The 25,247-nt window shown below is 41.6% G+C and overlaps 1 long non-coding RNA gene across 1 annotated transcript; it reads right to left on the bottom strand.

The window, feature by feature from the left end:
• Positions 1-5,789: 5,789 nt before the first annotated feature.
• On the bottom strand, positions 5,790-24,926 carry LOC103159236. The gene is made up of 4 exons (XR_004770344.1): positions 24,750-24,926; positions 17,364-17,442; positions 15,414-15,526; positions 5,790-5,848 (listed from the first exon to the last, which is right to left on the bottom strand). It is a non-coding gene; the product is annotated as an uncharacterized LOC103159236 (long non-coding RNA).
• Between the last annotated feature and the right edge of the window lie 321 nt (positions 24,927-25,247).

The following is a 25,247-nucleotide window of genomic DNA, read 5'->3' as shown; positions in this document are numbered from 1 at the left end:
AGCGCTGTCTGTCCTAAAACTCACTCTGTAGACCAGGCTGGCCTCGAACTCACAGAGATCTGCCTGCCTCTGCCTCCTGAGTGCTGGGATAAAGGCATGCACCACAACCACCACCACATATGGCAATCTAAAATGTTTTAAATAAAGTATTTTAAGATATTTTATACAATAAATTTATTATTTGAAAATTTCACACATGTATAGAATGTATTTTGATCCACTACCTGTTCTCCTAAAATCTGCATGGACCCTCCGCGTTCCCCTCCCAACTTCTTTTCCACTTTTTTTAGAGTAGCCTACTGACTCTAATTAGGGGTCATACAGAGACACCCATGGGAGCATGGTCAACCTTCAGTGGCCACAATGCCAATGAAAAAGGACTCTTCCCTTCTGCAACAGACATCAACTGCCAGTAGTAACTGTTTAGCAAGGATGTCAGTTTGAGTCTCTCGCCCCAAATAGCTTTAAATGCTCCAACAATTGTTAATAAGAAATTGCTATCTATATTATGAAAGGTTTATGCAATCTGGCATTACACGGCAGTATTGGGCTTCATTATACTTTTTTTGTCTGCCCGGCAGTTTATTAATAGTGAGAATATTAATTCATTTGTGAGGGAGAAGAACTTACCTAAAAAATTCACTATCTTTTTGTTCATCTGCTTTGTTTTGTTGAATAAAGAGTTCATTATGTTGTCCTGGCTGGTTTTGAAATCTTGATCCCCCTGTCCAAGCCTCCAGAGTTCTGGGATCCTAAATGTGTGCTTCCATGTCTGAGGAATCTACCTGCTCTTGAGTTAGAAGCCAGCAGCTTCCTTTTGCACTGTTCTTTACATCTAAGGGCATGGGTAAACTCTAGCAGTAAGACACGCTCAGGAATTCCAATTCCAAAGACTTAGGAATCAGGCACTGGTTACCTATGGCAAATCCACTCTGAGTGTCGTTGCTCAGCAGAGTGACAGTCAGTTTTCACAATGGCAGTGACAGATGGCTAGCTGCAGTGTTCCTCCTGTAGAGTCGACAGTACAACTTCTTCAAGCAGGAGCTTGGGCTTTCTAAGAACACATTCACATTCACTGGAATTTGAAACTAATTTCTTAAGCTCTCAAACTGTATACAGCCAAGAACAATGGCTGACAGAACAAGTATTACAAATCATGTTTCCTCTGGACCCTTACCTTCTGGATAACAAGTATGCCATGGATATGCTGCCTCGGGCCATCACTGAGACAAGTGGCTTTGTCCTGGGGATGACCATCACTTCACTACTACACAGAGGAGAGGGGTGTCATTATCCGCATCGAGACACAGCCTGACTTACTCATCTACATCAAGTGGGTTCACAGTCTCCATCCAGACCCTTCAGGGAAGAGAGGAAGCACAGATGACGGTCTTCTCTGCCTGCACTCTCCGACCTCACAGTTGTCACAAACTTCAAATTGCCAAGAAAAGCCACATGAATCTCTGCCGTGCTATTTTATTTTCAATATGTAGTGATTTGGGGTGTAGCAACTTTAGAAAGATGTGTTAACAAATTTTAATGATGTGGGGAAACCACAGCTATGTTTTAAGAAACATCATAAGAAGATTAAATATATACATGAAAAAAAATCCTGAAGAAAGCTGGTGAGGTGGGAAGGACAGATTGGAGCAGAGGACTTTAAATGGTAGTTGCTGCTTTCTGTATTTACCACTCTCTGCCGTGTCTCACAGAAGATGTGTTACTCTCTGTTCTCGACAATGACTTATGACAGTCATACTTGGGGCTTTGAATGAGTGAGGAGTTTATCAGATGTATAGGAAGTCAGAATAAAAAAATAAGTAGTAAGTGATGACAGATAGATACAGGTATCAAAATATTATTAGATCCAATACTCATGCAGCAGAAATCAACTGGGGAAGCCTGTTAAGGCCATTAGCTGGTGTCCACTTGGGTGAGGCTTCCAAGGAAAAGAATGAGTAAGAGCAGAAGGGCAGGGGCTGGAGAGATGGCTCACGGGTTAAGAGCACTGGCTGCTCTTTGCAGAGGACCTGGGTTCAGCTCCCAGCACCTACGCAGTGGTTCACAACCACTGATAATTCCAGTTACAGGATCTGGCCTCTGTAAGCATCAGACACATACATGGTCCACAAACGCACATACTCACACACACAGAAAGTAAAATAAATCTTTAAAAAATATCAGGAACTTACAAACAAATCAGGAGCTTATAAACACCCAGCAGAAACTGACTCTGCTCTTTGGAAGAAGGGACAGAAAGAACGTAAGAACCCAAAGACGAGAAAGTGCTGTGAAATACCCCGTGGACATGACACAGCTGCTGACTCATGAATTCACTGCAGTGGCAGTAGTTTGCACAAGACCTGCCCAAGATCAAGCCAGTCAAAATTCCTGCATAGATAGCAGAGGGGTTCGTGAGGGGACATCTGTAGCTGAGGAGCTATTGGTAGTTGATGGCTTCTGGGGGGAAGCAGAGTCAATTTTCTTTGGGAGTAGGTTGTCCATGCTCCAGTAGATGGCCTTACACCCATGTACATGTGGACAGCCCTAATTGGATACAATGAATTATTACTATTGGTGGTGGTGGTTGTGGTTTTTTAAATTTTGTTTCTGTTTTTGTTGTTGTTGTTGTTTTCCTTTTTCTTTCTTTTTCTTTCTTTCTTTTTTTTTTTTTTTTTTTTTTTTTGATACAGGGTTTCTCTGCGTAGCCCTGACTGTCCTGGAATTTGCTCTGTAGACCAGGCTGGCCTCTGTCTCCTGAGTGCTGGGTTAAGATGTACGCCACCACCACCCAGCCAGTGAATTATTATTATTGTTATTATTATTTTAGAAAAAGAAAAAAAGAAGACATGAATTTGGGAGGGAGATGTGTTAGGGGAGCCACAGGGGAATTGGAGAGGGAAGTCAGGGTAGATATGATCAAAACTCTTTGTAAACAGCTATGAAAATTTCAAGAAATGAGTAATATATTTTTAAAAATGTGGATGACATTCTGATGTTGCCTCTAATATTTTCTATGGAGATGTTTCTATGGCACCTTCCAAGCCACTTTGCTGGCACTCTCCCCCTACTAAGACACGGCAGGCATCTGAACATGACAAGATATGACAGACTGCCCAGGTGGGAATAAGAAATGCCAGGTTGTATTTCCAGCTGTGTATTACTGAAGACTGTCCCAAGAGGTCTGTTATGAAAGACAGTTTAGCCCGTTTCCATTCCCTGATACACTTTAAGAAATTAAAAGTACAAGAGGACTCATATTCAGAAATCGTGCCATGCCATGCTGTGGAAACATAACAGATGGTATTTGAAGTCTGAAAAACATGCTGAGTTTAAAATTTTTCACCTGCATAATATCTTTTGGTGTCTAAATGACTTCTTTTTAATGCTAAATAATGCTTAAAGCCATAAAAACAGAAATTTCTTTTTGCTAGGGAAAAAGTTACCTTAAGACACAGTTACTATGGGGCTGGAGAGATGGCTCAGAGGCTAAGAACGCCGGCTGTTTTTCCAGAGGTCCTGAGTTCAATTCCCAGCAATCACATGGTGGCTCACAACCATCTGCAATGAGATCTGGTGCCCTCTTCTGGCCTTCGGGAACAGGACAGAACACTGTATACATAATAAATAAATATATCTAAAAAGGAAAAAGATAAAGTTACTAGACTCTACTAAGGAGATGGGATTAAACATGTAAGCCAAAAGCAATAACAAACAAAAAGCCAAAGCAAATAAAACATATAAGCAAAAAGCGTCTAAATATGTTTCTATGAGCAGAATAGGTTCAAAGATCCTCTTTATAAATTCAGCAAACCCATAAAAATCGGGAGGATATGCCTTTAAATCTCTTTGTCCTCCTACTTTGGTTACACCTAATTAAAACTGGTGATCCTTTACAAACGGCTGCCACTGAGAAACTTCTTCAAAAAATATTTATCCAGAAGCAATTACATTGCAGTAAAAGCTTTGAGAGGGGAGACTGTCACATTTTAGGTTTATCTCCTTGTTATAGTTTGGGTCTGAAAGGTCCCCTAAAAGGCTCCTGCCTCATTAAGGGTTTGGTCTTCAGGCAGTGGAGCCTGCGGGAAGTATGTTACGTCACTGAGGGCCGCCATGGAGGGCATGTTGGAGGTCCTAGCCCCTCCTCTTACGTTATTTGCGAGTTCCAGGCCTTTTTGGAAGTTGCAGTAGCTTTCATTTATGTCCTTCAGAACTTTTCAAGATACCAGTTTGGGATGCTCTGGACTAAGTTACTCCTTTTAAGGAGTAATGAAACATGGGCTCAAATTGCTAGGATAACGGCGGAGTAAAGAGCATGATTTGTGCCTGAGAAGGGTGACATTGTAGCTTCAATCTAATTTGATACCAAGGAAATATAATGGCTACCTTGACCAAAAGACAGTCTGAAACCGTAGTATTGGCAGCATGCAGGTGGCTGTGCAACTCGAAGCTCCGCTTTCCTCATCAGTGTTAAGGCCCAGCTGGATAACCTGGAGTGAGTGCATCTTGAGATCTTCCATTTAGTTGTATCTGCAGAGATTCTTTATCCAGACAAGACTACGTTTCCAGTTATGGGGAGAGAGCATTGACATATTTGTGGGGGGTGGGGTGGGGCAGTATTAAAACCACCCCAAAGGCCCTTATACAGTACTTATATAAACAATATTTACAGCAGATGCAGAAATTTACAACTAACCATTGGGCTGAGCTCCTGGAGTACAATTGAGGTGAGGGAGGAGTGATAATATGAACAAAGGAGTCAAGACCATGATGGGAAAACCCACAGACTCAGCTGACCCAAGCTAGTGAGAGATCACTGACTCAGGTTTGACAAATGGGGAACCTGAAGAAGACAGAACTAGACTCCCTTAATATAGGTGACAATGGTGTGACTGGGACAATATATAAGGCTTAGTAGAGCCCATTCTATATGGAGAGATACACACACACACACACACACACACACACACACACACACACACACACACACACACACTTATTTAATACTCCTACAAGCATGGAAAGGTGGTAAGGAGGAAAGACTGAAAACTGTTTATTTGAATTAAGATGAAGAACTGAAAAAGAAAATGTCAGAATTTCAAGGAAACTTAGTATGTAAATTCGAGTCCAGATTCCAGGTATTCAAAAAATTCCATTGGTTCCTGCTCATGTATGATCATTGGATTAACTAAAGAAAATAGATGAGGAACAAAACAAAGGACTCTCAGGAGGTGTGTGCGTGTGTACTGCACTCACGACCACCTGTAGCTCCTGCTCCTGGGGCTCCTCTGCCTCTGCAGGAAGATGCACTCATGTGTACCACACACATACATTTACAATTACAAATAAAGCAAGACTCTTCTTCAAAAAGAAAGAATACTGTCAAACACAAAACCTAAGTACTAAAACATAAACGTGCAGCTAGCTATTGCTCTTGTGGGGAACATATTGGCTGATGAAGACACTAGCTGAGCAAGCCTGACAACCTGTGTCCATCCCAGATCCCACATACAAAGCCAGCTGTGGTGGTGCCATCTGTAATCACAGCATTCCTACAGCAAGATTGTAGGTAGAGAGTGCTCAATGCCTCCTACGCGCAAAATAAGTGAATAGTTATAAAACTTTATATAGAGAGACATAGTCTTTTTGTTTTTCTTCACAGAGAGATCCTTTATTAAGTGGGGAAGAAAAGTTTCTGACTCAGGCAGAAAACAGCAGTGATGGGCATTAGTGGCGCATGCCTTTAGTCCCAGTACTCGGGAGGCAGAAGCAGGCAGATCTCTATGAGTTTGAGATGGTCTCAAGAGCTAGTTCCAGGGCATCCTCCAAAGCCACCGAGAAACCCTGTCTGGAAAAACCAAAAAAAAAAAAAAAAAAAAAAAAAAGGAAGGAAGGAAGGAAGGAAGAAAAGAAAACAGCATTGAATGACCTTTCAGGTGTAATTTATTTTATTCATTTATTTATTTTACATCATGACCAGTTTCCCCTCCATCCTCTCCTCCCATTCTCCACCCCCCCATCCACTCCTCCTCTCTTTCTGTTTAGAAAGGAGCAGGGCTCCCATGGGTATCAGCAAATCATGGCATATCGAGTTGCTGTGAGTCTAGGCACCTCCCTTGTATTAAGGCTGGACAAGGCAATCTGGTATGAGGAATGGGTTCCCAAGAGCTAGCCAAAGCATTAGGGACAGTCCCTGCTCCCATTGTTAGGAGTCCCACAAACAGACTAGATATATATCATAAGAGGTCATCTCCTCTAGAGTTAATCACTTGAAGGAAGTCCTTAAGGCTTCTGCCTTGCACAGACATAAAAGCAACGGGGCCAGAGACCACTGGCTGAAACCTCTAAAAGCAGGAGCCAAAACAACAACAACAACAAAACCCCCAGAAACCCCCCAAAAAACAACCCCCCAAAACTTCATTTTATTAAATTGCTTCCCTCAGGTACTTGTCTCCACAACAGAAAGTCTAAATAATAGAAGGGTTAGACTTAATTATGCTCAAGAAAAAAGTCTCAGATGTTGAAAGTACAAAGAAGAAATTCCTTCCCAGTGTGAGGAAGGGCTTTCTGATAATTAGAATAGTTATAATTGGTTAGTATTAAGCAGAATAGCAAAGCATTCATCATTAGAGAAGACTTAACCCAACACCAATAATCCTGGAAACGCTAGCATTGGTCTTGCATTGGTGTGGAGTCTAATGGGTTTTATGGTGGAAAATGGCCTTTGGGATAAGACAAAGTGCTGTAGAACAGGCCATTCAAACTTGTAAATACAGTGATCTATCATTTCTCTTATGTAGTTTCTAAGTCAGCACTGCCCAACAGAACTGAGTATTATGTAATCTAAAATTGAATTTCACATGAAAAGTAAAAACAAGTAAAATTTAGTGATGATAGTTTATTTAACCCAATCTATCTAAGGTAGTCATTTACGTATTTAATCAATGTTAAAAATCATGATTTTACTCTGTTTTAAACTCCCACTTTTATTTATTCATTTTGTGTGGTGAGTGTATGTGTATGGGTGGGCAATGCTGCAGCCTGAGTGTGGAGGGCAGAGGACAATTTTTGGGAGCCAGTTCTCTTCTATCATGTGGGTTCTGGGAATCGAACTTAGGTCATTTGGTTTGGAAGCAGGTGACTTTACCTGTTGATCCATATCAATGGCCTTATTTTACACCTTTTTTTGGTTTTTGTTTTTGTTTTTGTTTTTGTTTTTGTTTTGTTTTGTTTTTTCGAGACAGAGTTTCTCTGTGGCTCTGGAGGCTGTCCTGGAACTAGCTCTTGTAGACCAGGCTGGTCTCCAGCTCACAGAGATCCGCCTGCCTCTGCCTCCCATGTGCTGGGACTCAAGGCTTGTGCCACCACCACCTGGCTTATTTTGCACTTTTAACAAGCCTTTAAAATCTAGTATCTTGGAAGAAAATCCCAAAGTATGCTTGCCCTTACCAATTAATTATATTTCAAAAGCTCGATGGCCACATGTGGTTAGTGCCCTGTGCTGTCTGCATAGCTCTAGCATGTGCCATTAATGAAAACATTAATCAGCTTTGTAGGTTTCTAAACTCCAGGTTCCCTGGCATCCTAGGGGAACTGATACAATGGAGAAAGACTTCCATTTAACAAATACACATCCTTGTTTCCTTGGTTGACAGCACTAATAACTTCCAAGCATTCTCCCCAAACCTATTATTAAATATATCAACCAATTTTGCAACTTACTAAGCTTTCTTATCAACTTCTAACAGACTCCCCCCTTCCAAAGGTGGAACAGTATATAACTGTCCTGCAAGTTTGTTTCTGCTCATGCACCATCCTAGGAGCCCCTGCAATTACTAATATAGCTTTTACTGTTTACTAACCACCTCTCTCATCACCATGGGACTTAGATACTCACAAGGGAAGCTGCCTCACTGCACTTCCAGCAATACATTATCTCTGTGCATCTCATGCAGAGAGAAAAGGAAAGTCATGATGATGAAAATGATTCCTTTTGCAACTATTAGCTTTTCCTAGCAGAAAATAATGAGTGAATTATATATGAAAACTTCTCCAGGATCCCGTTATTTTTCTGCAGGGCTAGGAGTTTCAATGAACAAACTGTATATAATAATATTTTAATGGGATTGTTTTTCACAATTAATCCATCTTACAAAAAAAACCATCTATGAATGTATCAAAAATTCCTGCTTGCACCTTACTAAGTAAGCATGACTGAAGGACACCAAACAAGGACTTGGCATGAATGGCCAAGTGGCTCCCAGTGACTACTGTTCTCCTTCCAAGTTACAGAATCCCTTGAGTTTAAGGTTAGGCTCACTGAGAATCAAATCCCATGCCTTGTAACTAGGTGTGACCAATTCATAACTCCATTTGAAAAGGATGTGAGGAAAGAGATGTTCAACTTCCTGTTCACATCCCTTTCCAAGGAAGCTGCTGGCTTTCCTCCCCTCCCCTCGCCTTCCTTCCCCTTTCTTCCTTCAGGCTGCCTGGGTGTTTTATGATACTGATGAGTCAGTTGTCACATAGGGCCTTTCAGTTGATGGGACAGCAACCTGAATTCCTAGGTATACGTGGAATAGATTTGCCCCTAAGCCCTGGATTGCCCACTCACTTGAGAACATAGCACTGATTTGGACTCTAAAGGATTTAGGGTGGTGAAGCTTAAATCTTTATAGCCTTTGGGATAAGACAAAGTGCTGTAGCATAGGCCAATTCAAGCTTTAAATGTGGCCATCTGTCATTTCTCACTTGTAGCTTCTAAGTTAGCACTGCCCAATAAAAAATGAGTCTATTGTAACTTAAAATTTAATTTGGTTCACATGAAAAATAAAAGAAATGGCCAAAATGCTAAGTCTTTTTGTAAAGGTTAATACCAATTGCCTACGGGCACACTTGTGAGGAGTTGTCTAGATGAGGGTTAGTCTCTGAGCATGTCTATTGGGGATTATGTTGGTTACATTGGTTTATGTGGGAAGATCCACACTAACTATGATTTGGACAGTTCCCTGGGTGAGGGATCCTAGACTATCTATAAAGTGGGAAAGGCAAGCTGACAATCAGCACGCATTAACTCATTGCTCTCTGCTCTTCATTATGGATGAAAAGTGACCAGTTCTCTCAACGCCTGCGGCTGTGACTTCCCCGCCATGATGGTTTGTAACTTGGAATTGTGAGCCAAACAAACCTTTTTTTCCCCTTAAATTGCTTTAGTGACAGTAATGGGAAAATAAATCAAGACAAACTGTTATCTTTGGGGTCTCTTTCTTCCAGGGCATTTTTTTTTCTTTAATAATCTCTCCTATGACTACAAGCTTTGAGCAGATTGTTAGTATTAAATGATACAATTAAGCATCCAAGATATATTTCTTGAAATTAAAAAGAGTTGTTAAGAGTCACCATATCTGCATATCAATGAACATGAAGTTGAGCTGATGTCTTCCACCCCTATTGATGGGTGTTCATGATACTAGAAGGTACTCTGCATGCTACCAGAGAGAAAGGTAAACACCAACCCAGTTGCAAACCCTGCAGTCTACAGTGGCGACCTGCATGCAAGATACAGTACTGCAATAGTGGCACAAAGCTTATGGGAGTAACCAGTCAGCATCTGGTTGAATTTAAGGCCCACTCCCTGAGATGGAACCCATGCATGACACTGGATCCATGGACATTGGATGGCCAGGGACATGAGAATAGATAGGCCAGGAACTTAGAGGAAACCTAATACAATTTTTCTGCTAAAGGAACATAGCAATAAAATGACTCCTGATGACATTTTATTATACCCATAGATCAATGTCTTGCTCAGCCATCACCAGAGAAACTTTCTCCTACAGTGGGGGAGGGGGGGCACAGAGAGACGCACAACAGGACACTTGCAACACTTAGTCCTACATGGGATGTCTCTATCAAACGCCCTCCCTCAGGAATCAGGGAGCTATGTGAAAGAGGAGGCAGAAAGATTTTAAGAGCCAGTGGGGGTGGAGGACACAAAGGAAACAGGGCATTCTAAATACAGCAGGACAGACACATACAAAATCATGGAGACTGTGGCAGCGTGCAGTCTCCATGCACATAGGGTCCCAGCACTGAGATGGGAAGTGGACACAAGCCCTCATCCCTAACCCAGAAGCCACCTTCAATTGAGAACTGCCTGCAAAGGGAAAATTAGTTTTCTTCAGCGGAGTCTCACTGGATATACAACTACTCTTAAGGACTGACCCATGCCTAACAGTAGATGGCAACACAAAATGAACTCAGTGGCATCTTTGGAGGTTTCTGTCTCATAATGCTTTTTCTGGGCACTACTTTCATTTTCCCCCCTCCCTTTCTTTCCCCTTCCTTCCTTCCTTTTTCCCTTACAGGTCTTTATGGTTTCTGATGGTGTGTTTTTAATGGGATTTCTGAGTGTGCAAATGTATGTGTCTCTGTGTCAATTTCTTTTTCTGTTTCTTTGAGTATTTTTCTTTTGTCTGTCTTATCCTATTCCAGTTTGTTTGTTATTATTTCATTTTATTATTATTTAGATTCCTATTTGTACTCTAATGAGAGAGACAAAGGAAGGGCATGGATTTGCGTGGGTGGGGAGTTCTGGGGGGCGGAAGTGTTGGTAGAGGGGAAACCATAATCAGAATATATTGTATGAGAAAAACTACTTTCAATAAAAAAGAAGTAAAAGTTATCACATGGATTAACAATATTTATGTAATCATTTATATAGCTAATGTGGCTCACGTCCCATGAAATGTAATCTGGTAACATATTCTTGCTTCCAGAAGGACTGGTCCTTGGAGCACTAGTGTGCAGTGACAGGAGAGATAGTGAAGCAGAGACATCTCTATAATTACCCCACAGGAGTGGATATCTACTTTGCCTGTGTACAGAGTTCACTGTACTTATTTGGGAGAATGATTCAGTGCACTACATAAAAGGAACTTCATAAAATGACCTAAAGTGCCGTCTTGTTTCCTATGTGTTTAACTTGTGAATGTGGATGTAAATTTAATGAAATTAATTTTAGGGTGAAGTAGACATCCTGCAGGAGTCTTCAGGTTAAGAACCACTTTTGGAGGGAGGGTTGGCAGTTTGAGGCAGGATTTCTTTGCATAGCCTTGGCTGTCTTGGAACTCTCTTTGTAGACCAGGCTGGCCTCATACTCACAGAGACCCTCCTGCTTGTATCTCCCAAGTGCTAGGATTAAAGGTGTGCACCACCACTGCCTGGCAAGAACCACTCTCTTGCAACTCTAAGTATCATTTTTGGTGGTTGGTAATGCTCAAGTCTTTTACAATTGGCCTCACTTGGTGTCCACAGTCATATCCTTACAAGTGCCTGTCAAACAGACACTTCAAATTCATCATGCCCCAGTTGAAGTTATCTGTCCCTCTTTTTCCCTATGGTGTCCATGGTTGGGTGGTAACAATATTTAAAAACTTGCCTTAAAAAATAAAGATGTAAGTGATTCATCCCAAATTGCTACTTATCAACAAAAGCTTGCTGGATAACTGAAGTATTAGGTATGAATGGAAATATTAGGATGAATGGAAAAACTGGTCAAAGATGATGAAGACAATAGACAGTTACTATTGAGAATGATGTAGGTGAGCCTATTTTCAAATCTGCACATGGTTGAGTATTAGGTATTTATTAACTTAAGGATAATGCTAAGTACAGATTTCATTAAAAATTGAAATTTGACAATATTTTCAGGAAACTAAGAAACAGAGTTAGTCAGAAATGCTGTGTGTTTCAAGTGATGAAAATATAATTTATTGAGGTTTATTAATTTTACCACACAAGTAAGGCATTCTCAATTATTAATAGTTTCTCTAAGATCTTGCTCCTTGTGTCAGCCTCCAAGATCTCAGCATGGCTTAGACACAGTAGTTACTAAAGGACACCCAGGAAGATGGAATGTTCTGCTAAGTTTTAGGTCATTAAATTTGCCAGTGTCACTTCCCTGACCTCTCTTTGCTTTTTATTTGGATTTTGCTGGTGGAGGATCTTGACTGGTTTGTGATTTCTGTGTTTATCCTGTACCCTATCAAAGAGATCTCTCCCTGACCCTGCTCCAGGTTCCGAGTCTCGAAACTGGGAAGAGAAAAGTTCATAACTAAGTTAATGAGATGTTTTGCATTATTTACAAAGACTCATTTAGAGGTACTGTAAATATCGTATTAGTCAAGTAAATATTACCAGTGGTATCAAGTTTGTACTGATATCAAAATCTTATGTGTGTGGGTGTTTCATCTGCATATATTTTGTGCACCACCTATATACAGTGCCTCTAGAGGGCAGAAAAGGGTGTTGGGTCTCTTGGGACTAGAATTACAGATGGTTGCGAAGCACCATATTGGTGCTGGGAATTAAACCGAAGTCCTCTGCAAGAACAAATACTCTTAACTAATAATAATGACATCTCTCCAGCAGCAAGCTCAGTATTTAAACTTTGGAGTTTTGCTTTAGATGATAAGGCAGTAGTGGATACACTAACTCATCAAGTATTGATGAGACCAGGTACTGGGTGACTGAATGCTGCTTCAAGGCTGGATTGCATGGGTTTGAGACGGAGCTCTACTATGGGAGATGAGGGTTTCTTGGTATCTTACTTTCTTTTCTTTTGGAAACAAGACACGTAACAGCATCTACTGAGATACTATACTGTTAGAGGATGAAAGCGAAGTACACCATGCAGGCAATCATTTTAAAAGTTCAATAAACACAAACCATTATTTTCAGGTTATTTCACAGAAAGAAAACATGAGAACAGAGGGTAAGGGGGTGCTTGTTAGATGAGGGAAGAATGGAAAATGTGGAAAGATAACAATTCTCTTATCTACTGAGGCCAAAACACTCCCATGACTACCACTTTGTTCATGACACCACAAATACCCAGTGGGTATTTGTTTGTTTATTTATTTATTTATTTATGATTTTCTTAGACAGGATTGCACTATGTAGCCCTGGCTGGCTTAGAACTCACTTCTATGTAGACCAGCCTGGCCTCCAGCTTGTGGTGATCCTCCTGTCTCTGCCTTCTGAGTGCTGAGATTACAGGTATGAGTTATCATGCCTGGCTTAGTAAATATTTATTAAATGATTTGTGTATACTGAATATTGTTTTATTAAAAAAAAAGAGTTGTTGCTTCACAACTATTTATGTGGTACAGGCTGCCATAAAGTAATCGTTTTGCACACATTTTTATTTTTAATGGTGAGTTCTGATTCTTTGACGTGAATAATGAACTCATTATTATGTATTGTTCATTAAATTGTTGAAAGCAATTTTACTAGAAAATGATTTTCACTTCTTGGTCCTTGGAAAGGATTTTATTATGGAGACTTGTGATTTAGACTCAAATAGGCATAAATTTCACACAATACTGTGTCTTATATTTTTAGCATTCTTTGCTGAAGAAACTTATTTTCCCTTGCAGATGATGTTAACTAATTCTGATTAGTGATTCTCTCCTGTTCTCTCCCGCATGGCTTGTCACCCACTACCCTAAACCTTCCTGTACTTTATGGGAAGAGAAAGGGTCTAATCAAACCTAAGGCTCAAGGTAAAATATTACAGCCAGTGCATTCCAGGTTGTCAAGCCAACCCTGCCCAAATTTCCCAGTGTTCCCTCTCTTTAAAGATTTATGTTTATTTATTCATTTACTTATTTATTATTATTTTGGGGGGATTTCAAGACAGGGTTCCTCTGTGTGGCCCTGGATGTTCTGGAACTCACTTTGTAGACCAGGCTTGTCTCCAACTCAGAGATCTGCCTGCCTCTGTCTCCCCAGTGCTGGGATTAGAGGCATGTGCCACCAGTGCCCAGCTTAAAGAATTACTTTAGTGTGTGTGTGTGTGTGTGTGTGTGTGTGTGTGTGTGTGTGTGTGTGTCAGGGGTTACATGTGAGCTCCTGAAGAAGTCAGGAGAAGGTAGTGGAGGAGCCCGGAAGCTGGAGTTACAGGCTGCTGTGTGTCCTACCTGCCTCAAGTGATTGTCTCCTGCAGGTCACAGCTGTAGACCCTCAAAGCACAAACTCCAATAGGTTGTCATTGCTTGCCAAGAGAAATCAGCCTAAGATTTGTCTTGTTAACTGGTTATGAGGTGGCCAGGTAATAGTTAATTTTCGCCTGACTCCTGTAATTTGGCCACTATAATTATTTGCTGAAAGCAAGCTAGTAGCTTTGTATGATTACTGCGCTCTAGTCAGGGTTTCTATTGCTGTGATAAAAGATCACGGCAAAAGCAATGTGGGGAAGAAGGATTTGTTTCATCTTACAGTTTGCAGTCCATCATCCAGGGAAGTCCGTGCAGAAACTCAAGGCAGGAACCAGGAGGCAGGGACCGATGCAGAGACCATGCAGTAAGCAGAGGGGTGGGCGCTGCTTACTGGCTTGCTCCTCATGGCTTGCTCAGACTGCTTTTTTTTATAGAACCCAGGGACAGCACCAACCACAGTAGGCTGGACTGCTGTGGAATAATCCTTTTGTACACTGTGAAGATTTGTCACTGTGATTGGTTTACTAAAAAGCTAACTGGCATGTAGCCAGGCAGGAAGTCTATGCAGGACAACCAAACTAAGGACTGGGGAGTAGGGCAGGGTGAGAGGAGCTGCCAGCAGAAGTAGAAGAAGCAGGACGTGTAGAAAATGAGGTAACTAGCCATGAGCCACGTGGCAGACGGTAGATAAGAAACATGGGTTAATTTAAATACAAGAGTTGGCTAATAACAAGCCTGAGCTACTGGCTGAACATTTATAATTAATAATAAGACTCTCTTGTGGTTATTTGGGAAGTGGCTGCCAGGATGGGAAAACTCTGCTTACCCTGGACTCTCCCACATCGTTCATTAATCAAGAAAATGCTCCACATGCTTGCCAATGGGCCAACCTGGTCAGGGCATTTTCTCAACTGAGGTTCCCTCTCAGATGACTCCAGCTTGTGTCAAGTTCATAGAAAACTAGCCAGCACAAACTGTGTGTGACAGTTATTCCCTGCTTTTAAACTAATCAGATTCACATCTGGAACCCCTGCTCGATTCAGCTGGTCATTTACATCGAGAAAAATACAATCTAAAACTGAAGCTTTGAGAAACCGGTTTATATACGTGTGCTATTCCTAGGTCGGAGACTTGTAATACATCTCGTTCACAGACTATTCAAAGTTCACTGCTCAGGAGGAGGCACAGTGTACCGGGTATGAACAGGCATGCCACATAAACTGGAAATGATCTCAAGTGGCACAGGGTAAACAGGATCCTCGGAAGCCTTGGCACCAAAACTGGCTGCAAGCCCCCACACCAGGGCTAGCAAGGCTCTGAAGGCAAAATTTGCTTATCAAGTAGTTGTGCAAATATTCAATAAAACCCCCAAGTCTTTAGCAGTGTTTCCTCACCCCAGTGCCAAGCTCATACCTGATGCAAAGAAAAGCATGATGAACTTTAAAAGGGCGGTGGCAAGTCTGAAGTGCAATCCTGTATCTCGAAGTAGAGTGCTGATTTCACAAGGAGATTAATCTGCAAAGAGACTGAGAGTTATGTCTGAGCTTTTGTTTTGTTTTTGCTTTTTTGAGACAGGGGCTCTTTCTGTACCTCAGTGTTGTGGAATGCTGTCCAGACACCCTATCAGCCATTACCATCTTAATTAAAGTAAGTGTGAGTACAAAGAGATCTTCCCAAGACTGGGGGTCCCTCATAGGGAGGAGAGAGAGGGTCATCATACCTCCCTCCTGCATGTCTCCTCCCCACCCCCGCCAGCGCTGCATGTGGTCCTGGGAGGAGCTGGTGGAAGGTTAACTAAAGGAAGGTCTCTATGTGAGTTTTTGGAGGTCATCATCCATGCTGGGCTCTAATGCACTCATGCACTGGGAAGTAAGCCTAAAACTTCTCTAAGCTGGATTTGGATAAAATCATTCCTTTTGTATGGGGGAATAGTTGTTCGTTCATATCTCCCCAGCAAACATGAATAAAATATCCATGTTATCCTGGAACTCATTATGTAGTCCAGGCAGGGCATGAACTCATGGCAATTCTCCTGTCTCAGTATTCTAAGCACTGATATGACAGGTGTGAGCCACCACACCTGAGGCATACTATTTTTTTAAAATCATAACAAATCTTCCATATCTTGCTATCACCTAAAATACTAAAAGCTTTGCTTATATATTAAAAAAAAATAGACAAAACCCAAACTCTGACAAAAATATCCTGTTTTCAATAATATATTTGGAAAAGAAATAGAAAAAGCACTATTTTTTAATATAACTTTAAGCTGAAGAAGAAAGTAAAAAATATTAAGCTTCAAATATTTGACAAGTATCAGGACTTGTTTTTATGCACTTATTTTTAGTGTATGTGTGTATGCATGTATGTATGTTTGCATGTCCCTTGGGAGCTGGAGTTATTGGAGGTTGTGAGTCACCTGCTGTGGGTACTGGGAACTGAATTTGAGTCCTCAGCAGGCCTGGTAAAAGTTCTTAACTGCTGAGCCATCTCTCCAGCCCTGAGATATGCTTTTATAAAAACAGAGCAAGGGGTCAGGAAAATGATTCAGTTGGTAAAGCAACTGCTGCAAAAAAAAAAAAAAAAAAAATGAGTACCTGAGTTTAGATCTTCAGAACCTATGGAAAAGATTGAGCATGGCTATGGTGTGTGGCTGGCTGTGCTGTGTGCCTGGTTGTGGTGTGTGGCTGGCTGTGGTGTGTGCCTGGTTGTGGTGTGTGGAGGGCTGTGCTGTGTGCCTGGATGTGCTGTGTGCCTGGTTGTGGTGTGTGGCTAGCTGTGGTGTGTGGCTGGCTGTGCTGTGTGGCTGGCTGTGGTGTGTGGCTGGCTGTGGTGTGTGGAGGGCTGTGGTGTGTGCCTGGCTGTGGTGTATGGCTGTAATCCTAGTAGGGGGAAGTAGACACAGATGGGTACCTGGAACTTTCGAGTCAGCAAGCCTTGATCAGTCAATGAGCTCAGTGTATATGTAGACACTCTCTCAAAAAATAAGGCCGAGAGCAACAGGGGAAAGCACCTGCTGACAACCTCTGCTCTGCATGTGAATGAATACACACATACACACATGTGAACACATACCCAAGCAAGCAAGCAAGCAAGCAACATATACATACAAGACTGAAAAAAGATTCATGTAGGTGCTAGAGAGATGGCTTAGCAGTTAGTTAAAAGCACTAACTGCTCTTCCAGAGGATCTGAGTTTGGTTCCCAGAACCCACATGGTGGCTCACAACCATCTGTAACTCCAGCTCCAAGGGATTCCATGGGTCTTCTGATCCCCCTGGGAACAGATATACATGCAGGCAAACACTCATTCACACAAAATAAATGAATCTTTAAAAAAAATCATGTAGATGGAATGCTTACAAAACTTTCTGACTGTATGTATTCTCCAAGCCCTCTTCCTCTCCCGACTTCAAATACCTTATAGGTGAGGCCGCCTTTTCTGAGGAAGGGAAGGTACTGTATGTTGGTAAATGATAGTAAACATTTAAAGTTATAAAGGTCTATTTCAACTTAACAAAATATTTATACAACCCAGTCCATCCTGTAGGCTGTTTACAAAGGTAAAGCTTCTATTACAAAAGGGGACTTTTCTCTACTTCTTTGTCCTGTAGAGGTGTAAATCTATCCTACTAAGTTAAAACCAGTTGCAGTCAGTCTAGAGGACTCTAATTAAAACATCCCTCCATAGCCTCTCAGCTTCAATCAAGTTTTCCAGACAGATCCTACACTAATCTGTAGCCACCTATGTGCTTAAGGCAAGTAACTGAAGACAAATATTTGTCTATTGAGATATACTAAACAGATCTAGAGAATATGGCATTTAAAATTTTTTTATTAAAAAGCTTTTTATAACAGAGAGATAGGCCAGCTGCTGGCCCCACCCCATTTCCTCCAAGAAGACTGGTGGGCACTGAAGAAACTCCACCCACAAAAGTGGCAACGCTAGCCATTGATCGATCCTGCCTTTCACCTCAACTGCTGCAAAGGACTTTTCAGACCATGGACAAGAGGACAGTAGAATCAACTTTCTCCATGTTGCTTGGGCCAATGGTAGGCAAGTCTTCCTAAAATTCCTAATCCACAGGTCCCATGCTATCAGCAGAAGGCAGGTCTTCTTAAAGCGGCTGCCCTCAACAACTACGGAGGACCTTGGGAGAGGCTGTCCATGCAGTCAGCTAGTAAGTCTCTGTTATTCTTTAATCATTAACTCAGGTAAAATGTTATCCTTCTCAAGAACTCTGATGCTTTTGACGACTGGTAGCTTTGCCAGCTTAAAGCAACAGGCAAAGCTCCAACTGTCACAAAACAGATTTCAGGAACAGGTATTTTAGGGTTTATCTATGTGAAGATGGTAATAAGGTCTAAATATAAATACAAGTTATGAAAGTCTGAAGATAAAAAGGCTTAAGCGATGACAAATAAAGTGAGTTGAGACATTCAAAAGAGTGAAACACCTTCCAGATTTCTCTTTCTCATTATGGTAATGTTCATAGTCTTAACATTAATCAGTAAAGTTTTAATAAGCGACTAATCCAACTCTGACAGAGTACAAAACCTCATATTATACCACTTTATGATAACTGCAAAGTTAAAGTCAAGGTTCTTCTCATTGTCCTAAAAATATGTGTCAGTTTTAAAAATGTTAATACTTTCAGCCAAGTTGTTTCTAACACAAATAAGCTGCCAATGTGTCTAATACGTACGTTTTCACGAACTCAAAGGATTCTTGTAAGTTCCAGGGAACCGAACTGGACCCACCCAAACAGGTCAGATTCACTCTAGACATTATTCAGTCTTTCCCCGGTCCTGGGATTCCCTTCCCTCATCTTAGGACCCCCCTCCCCCAGGAACCCCTTCCTCATCTTATGATCCTCTGTTCAAGTACCAGAACCTGAGAAAAAAAACTTTTTCTAAACTTAACTTTGTCCTCTGCTCTGCCAACATCTCGCCAGGTCTAAGAGGCTCCAGAGTTCCATACAGCCAGGACTTCAATGAAACAACCAACTCCCCCACGACATGGCAGCATCCCAGCTTTCTAAGGTTCCCCTAAGGATGGTCAACATCCCCCAGGTCAGCAAGAAGCAGTCTTTAGAACTCAAAATCCTTATTCCCTAACCTGCCACGCCTAACTCAACCACCTTTTTAATAATAAGAAATGGTGTGATTATTGGAACCTGGTTATCATGCTGACCCCACCCCCTGACAATGGGTGGGGCATGCAAATCTGCATTTGGGCAGATACTTTGGCAGCTCAAAGGGCCCTGTGTTGCATGGACAAGTCATGACTGTGTCACTCCTTACCGGGCTGGTAAGGAGTATGCATGAGCAATTTTCCCTTTTAAGTGAGCACCTCCATGTGTTCGCCTTTCCTCTTTGCTCCCTTCCCCTTCTTCTTCTTCCCCTCTTCTTCTCTTGCTCCTCTCAATCTCTCGTCCCTCGCTCCCCTTCTCTCTCTCTTTCTTCATCTCTCCTCCCCCTCTCGCTCTCCTCACCTGTAATAAACTCTATGGTTAATGTATCTTGTGATCGTCTTCCATATAGCAATCTAGCATGCCTCTTTAACTTAAGCAAAAGAACAACACTGTATACTTGTATACGTGCATATTTACTGCAAAATAGGGATGAGGTCATAGCTCATACAAGGTCTCCATGGCAGAATCTGTGGTTTACTGAGTAGGATGCAGGTCCAGAACGGTTATGATTTAGGACAGGGAGGCTGCAGTAGCTACACGAAGTCAGCAGAACAACATAGTGGATAAGATTTGTAGTGTAGATTAGAACCAGGGCTGTGGGCACCTACACCCACTTGACTCCTACTCTCATAATGGCAGCTTTTTCTTTCTATTCCACAATAATGATGAATATCAACAACCACTATTTATTGAGCTGTTCTGAAAGTTTCTACATAATTGTGCACACACACTATTTTTGTTATCTTCACAAAGGCCCCAGAAGAAAGATACCAATACCAAGTCATTTAATCCTTCCTGAAAGGGCTCTGAGGTCAACCTTATTTGCAAATAGACACGAAGAATGTTAATACTTAGCATTAAAAATTGGGCTTCGCTTCAGAGGAAGAGAGCAGACGGAAAATGGCTACTAAAGGAGTGAGCTTTACATCGTGCTGTAAGAGCTACTACTGGTCACGACAAAGCAGATGAGACATTCTGAAGTGTTCTGAAGGTCTAACATCAAGACTGAGAATTAGTCCTCTGAATTCCTCATTCCCTTTCTGGAATTTGGATAAGCCAGTCAGCTATGTGGGGAGACAATCCATAATATTTACTGAGTACTTTTCAGTGAAATACCCCTTCTGGAGCCATAGAGTCCCAGAATGTAAGTGCAGAATAAATGTTGCCTTGATTTAACGGACATAGGCTTGGGCTCACAAGAAGAAAAGTGCCCCGTAAATTCCACATTATCAACTAATGGGAAATTTTGTTTTGTTTTTCGAGACAGGGTTTCTCTGGGTACCTTTGGAGCCTGTCCTAGAACTCGCTTTGTAGACCAGGCAAGCCTGGAAACTAATGGGAATCTTGCAAGAAAGAACTAAATGGGAAGTCATTAGCAGAATGGTTAAACAACAAAAACAAAACAAAACAAAACACTTCCAAGTTCCATTTTAGGAGTAACAAGATCTATAGAATTGAAGAATTTAGGGGGCAACTGCTGTTCTGTGACCAATCAAGTACTGGTCTCAGCCTTCCAGGGCTCTTCCTGAACCATAATAGTTTAAGCAAGCCTCTCCCTTGCATCTATTTGGTTTCTACACATTATCCCACCTTATCTCTGACACATCCAGGCAGGAAAGTGAACATACATATTTGCATAAGATACAAGGCTGTGTAAACAAACCCTTAGCTGGTTAAAGGGCACCATGTTATAAATTGCCCTTGTTATTATTTTTAATGGGCTCTCTGCCTCTAAAAATCTGTTTTATATCCTTTAAAAAAATCTTTCTGTCTTATTCCCCTTGGGTGCTTTCCACCATTTGTTTTTTAAATGTACAACTCCAAGCTCTCTGAATTAACTCCCATATTAAAAAAATTAAGAATAAAAAAATTTACTAATGTATGTTTTTAAACTAATGAACATAAATTTTCTCCAGAGCCCTTAAGTTGCCAATTAGCTAATAATTCGTATTTCCATTAATGGGTTAAAATGGGATCTACTTAGAAATGTACTTTGTGAGTATATTTCCGTCATGAATATGAGCTCCAGCTTGGAGATGTTAACTTCCAAGACTTTTTGGGTCACACCAGATTTTTCTCTTTATGATTTTGCAGAGGTTAGTGAAAACTGGACTCAACTATTGGCTAGAGACTGAATCACAGAAAGGAGAAAAAGATGCTTATTATTCAGTGAGTCAACAAAGAATGTGCTCTGCCTGCTCATTATTACACCCTTTAGAAATGCAGGCTGAGCTTGGAGACAAGCAAAAATGCAGAAAATGATAAACACTGAGGCCTGTGCTTCCTCTTCAGTATATTGCTTCTCAACAAGATCGCTAATGTCTTACTGAAAGCCAAAAAGGCTCAGAAGTCTTTAGGATTAGAACATCAGGAAGACTTATAACAACAACAACAACAAAAACTTGGGTTACTGTCAATAAGTCACTCCAAATAACTGACTGGGAAATGTATCTGAACATTGAGTATTTTTAGACTGTCTTTGTTTTTAGTTTTCAAATACTAGATGATTGGTATTGACCTTTGGCTTGTCTTGTTCTCTATGGCACAGCCAAGACCAACTCTGAGGTATTTATTTACTTAGCTAACTTCATCATTAAGGCTGCCAAAGAGGATCTGGGATGGCAGTAATGCAGGATTGCAGGTTTGTAAAAAGGATAAATATCATTCAGAAATGAGCTCACGTGTTTTCACAGCACCCATATGAGTATACGAAAGGGTCATATTATTTCTACTTTATAGTGAGGAAACTGAAGGAATGAGAAAACAAACACATCGGATGTTGGCGTGGACCGCATGGTGACTACTGCTGTTTGACAAAGTTCAGCCTTTCGACACTGCAGACCACACTTCTTCAGCACCTTTTTGCTTTCATTTTCAATGATTCTCAATATTAATGCCTTTCCCTCTGGAATTTTTTTTTGTGGGCTTTGGTAAAGGATGAAAATGTATACAACGGTAGCTTCACTAAACAAAATAATTATCTGGAAAAAATCCCCACCACTGTGGAGCCCAGAATTCCAATGTAGGTTCCTAATTATACCAAGAACAGGAATGCTGGAGGCATACCTGATCCCAAGGATGAAATACCTACAATTCAGATCCAGAGCCTGAGGCCACGAAGGGCAAGAGTTCAGTTAATAAGTGTAGAGAAATCAGAATGGTACGGTATAATGGGGAAAGAGTAAGACATCAGGACCTTCTCTTTTGGGAGCACTATGGGGGAACAGGTCCATATAATAAGACTAAGAAACTGTAGTGTCTGCTCCCCAGAAGTCCTTTCCCAAGGTCAGGATAAGGGCCTCCATTCCCTTGGGAGCTTGAGCAAAGTTCCTGCTTGATAAAGCAGTCACTCTTTTTTTTTCTTTGTCCCTGTCTTTCTTTCTTTCTTTCTTTCTTTCTTTCTTTCTTTCTTTCTTTCTGTCTGTCTGTCTGTCTGTCTGTCTGTCTGTCTGTCTTTCTTTCTTTCTTTCTTTTCTTTTTTTTTTTTTTTTTGAGACAGGGTTTCTCTGTGTAGCTTTGGAGCCTGTCCTGGACCTCACTCTGTAGACCAGGCTGGCCTCGAACTTATAGAGATTTTTCTACCTCTACTTCCCTAGTGCTGGGATTAAAGGTGTGCACCACTACTTCCCACTAAAGTGGCTATTTAGAAACAAGCTGGTTAACATCCTTCAAGTGGTCACAATTCAGTGCACATGAAATTTCAGTAATAAAATCACGGAGTTCAGCGGGAGAAAGGATTGTTGTGGGATATTACTTTAACTGTGTAAAGGTGTGTTACATTTGTTTGTGCTGCATTTGCTGAATTATGTAAAGATATGTTGCATTTGGTATACCTTGCTTGCTTAAAGCATCTCATTGGTCTAATAGAAAGCTGAATGGCCAATAGCTAGGTAGAAAAGGGGTAGGTGGGGCTGGTAGTCAGAGAGAATAAGTAGAAGAAATCTAGGCAAAAGAGAAAGAAGGAGAACAAGGGAGAAAGAGTGGAAGATTCCTGGGGCCAGAAGCCAGGTAGCTGCCAGCCTGACAGACTAAAGTAGCATTGGAAGTAGGGCACACAGAAAGAAAGAAAGGTAAAAAGCTCCAAGGCAAGATGTAGATAAAGAGAAAGATTAAAATAAAAGCTAAAATAAGCCTGAGCATTCATAACTAAGAATAAGTCTCTGTCATGATATGGGAGCTGGTTGGTGGCCCCAGAAAAGAAAGCCTGGTATACAGGATGGAGGGTGACTTGAGCTCTCTGGAAAATTCAGAATGGTTTTGTGGGGATAGGATCTAAGCCAAGTCTTAATAGGTTGTGGGTGTTGGACAAAGATTCCAGGGTAACAGAGGGGATACAGGAGCAAAGACAAAGAGAGTTTATTTAGTTGCTGCATGGAACTTGGGACAGGGGCAGATAGAAGGAGAGGGGAAGAATTCAGTGTTTGCAGATGTGCTTGTTTGCTAACTCTGTGGCAGTGCAGAAGAGAACAGGGTGGTAGTGTAATCACTTGGGCTGTTGCAATGGCTCAGCAAAGAGATAACAGACATAGAGCTGAGCAAAAGTGGCGTAGAAAGGCACTGATCTGAAAGATAGCAGAGATACCAATCTAATCTATGTAATTTGGCAACTGGTTGGACACTACCTATGAAAGAAGATGAGTAACCATGGTTCTGAAACATCAAACAATTTTACACTTGAGTTTCTCTTGAACTAGACCTAAGGGAAATTGGATGGGAATGTAGGTCTGATCATCAGGTCAGATGTAAATCTAGAAAATCAGCTGGAGAGATAAGGTGGCTAAAGAATAACCCAGAGTGCAAACAGCAAAGGGGTAAAATTCAGGAAACACCTGCATTTTTGAAAGTATCGAAGGAGGAGTGAAGGAAGAAAGGTTATTTTGTCACCTGAATGGTAAGAGAGATAAGACAGAAGTGCTTTAAGGCATTAAAATCAAGAGGTTTCGGGACAGCTGAATACTGCTGAATGAACAAACACGAAATTCACTGTGGCCACAGAGGTCAGTCACATCCCAGCTCCTCAATTCTGAAGCCACCTGCTGAATTATCACAAAAGAAAGAAATGGGCTTTTGCAAGAGAAACCTACTTGTCATTTTACCAACGGTTAGTCATTGCAACTCATTACAACATCCAGTCTTCACTAAACTTAAAAAAAAAAAAAAAGTCACTTGCATCCTACACTTCTTTTCTTCCACGGGCTTTTTAAGTAACTATTATTAGTCATGTTCTTAGCTTCGCTTGCCCTCCTTCCTTTTTGAGGTCCTGCTTAGTTGCTGGGGCTTCTGAATCAGAGGTAGGTTGGAGTGTAACCCAAGAGTGAGATAGATTAGTATTTGCTAACTTCCTTAAGCCTAGCTTTCCACGTGTGCAAAAGGGGAATGATCATATCTACATATTAGAGTCTAGAAAAGTGAGCTATTGAAGGCAACACCCTCACGTGGTTCTGTCGTCACAAGTTCCATTCACTTTGCTGTTATTTATTTATTTTTAAAAAATTATTATTTCCCAGAGGGCAGAAGACTATTCCTACTGTTCCTCAAGTTATAGGGTACCGACCTGGGGACCAAGTGTCATTCTGTCAGCTCTCAGAGAAACATTTTCAGGAAGAGAAGGGCAAATAACTGACGACTCCCAGGGACTGTGAAGCCCACCTATGAGGACTGGCCGAAGGGCCAGCGGAACTCAGAACGCCTGGAACCTGCGTGGCCTTTACAGGACAGGACTACAAGTCCCAGGACGCAGCGCGCCACCAAACAGAAATTTAGCAAGGCGCCTGCGCATGGGGCTGTAGGCCAGGCGAAGGAAGCGGTGCACTTTGGGACTAGTAGTTCCCAGGTGGCAACTCCGGGGGTCGGAGGTGGGTCGAAGGGACAGCTCCCTGCCCAGTCCCGCCTTTTGTCCACGTCCCGCTTCTGCTGGCCAATGTCCCGTCCCGTAGCCGTGGGCAGCCCCTCTCCGAGGCAGTTTCCATTGGTCCTGAGGCGATCCCACGGCTGCTCTACCCGGAAGTAGCCTTGGGGAGGCGGTTTCCTAGACTACGACACCGGAAAGCTG

Source organism: Cricetulus griseus, chromosome 5 (assembly GCF_003668045.3).
Source record: "Cricetulus griseus strain 17A/GY chromosome 5, alternate assembly CriGri-PICRH-1.0, whole genome shotgun sequence".
NCBI classification, from domain to species: domain Eukaryota; kingdom Metazoa; phylum Chordata; class Mammalia; order Rodentia; family Cricetidae; genus Cricetulus; species Cricetulus griseus.
This window is presented reverse-complemented; position numbering and strand designations above follow the sequence as displayed.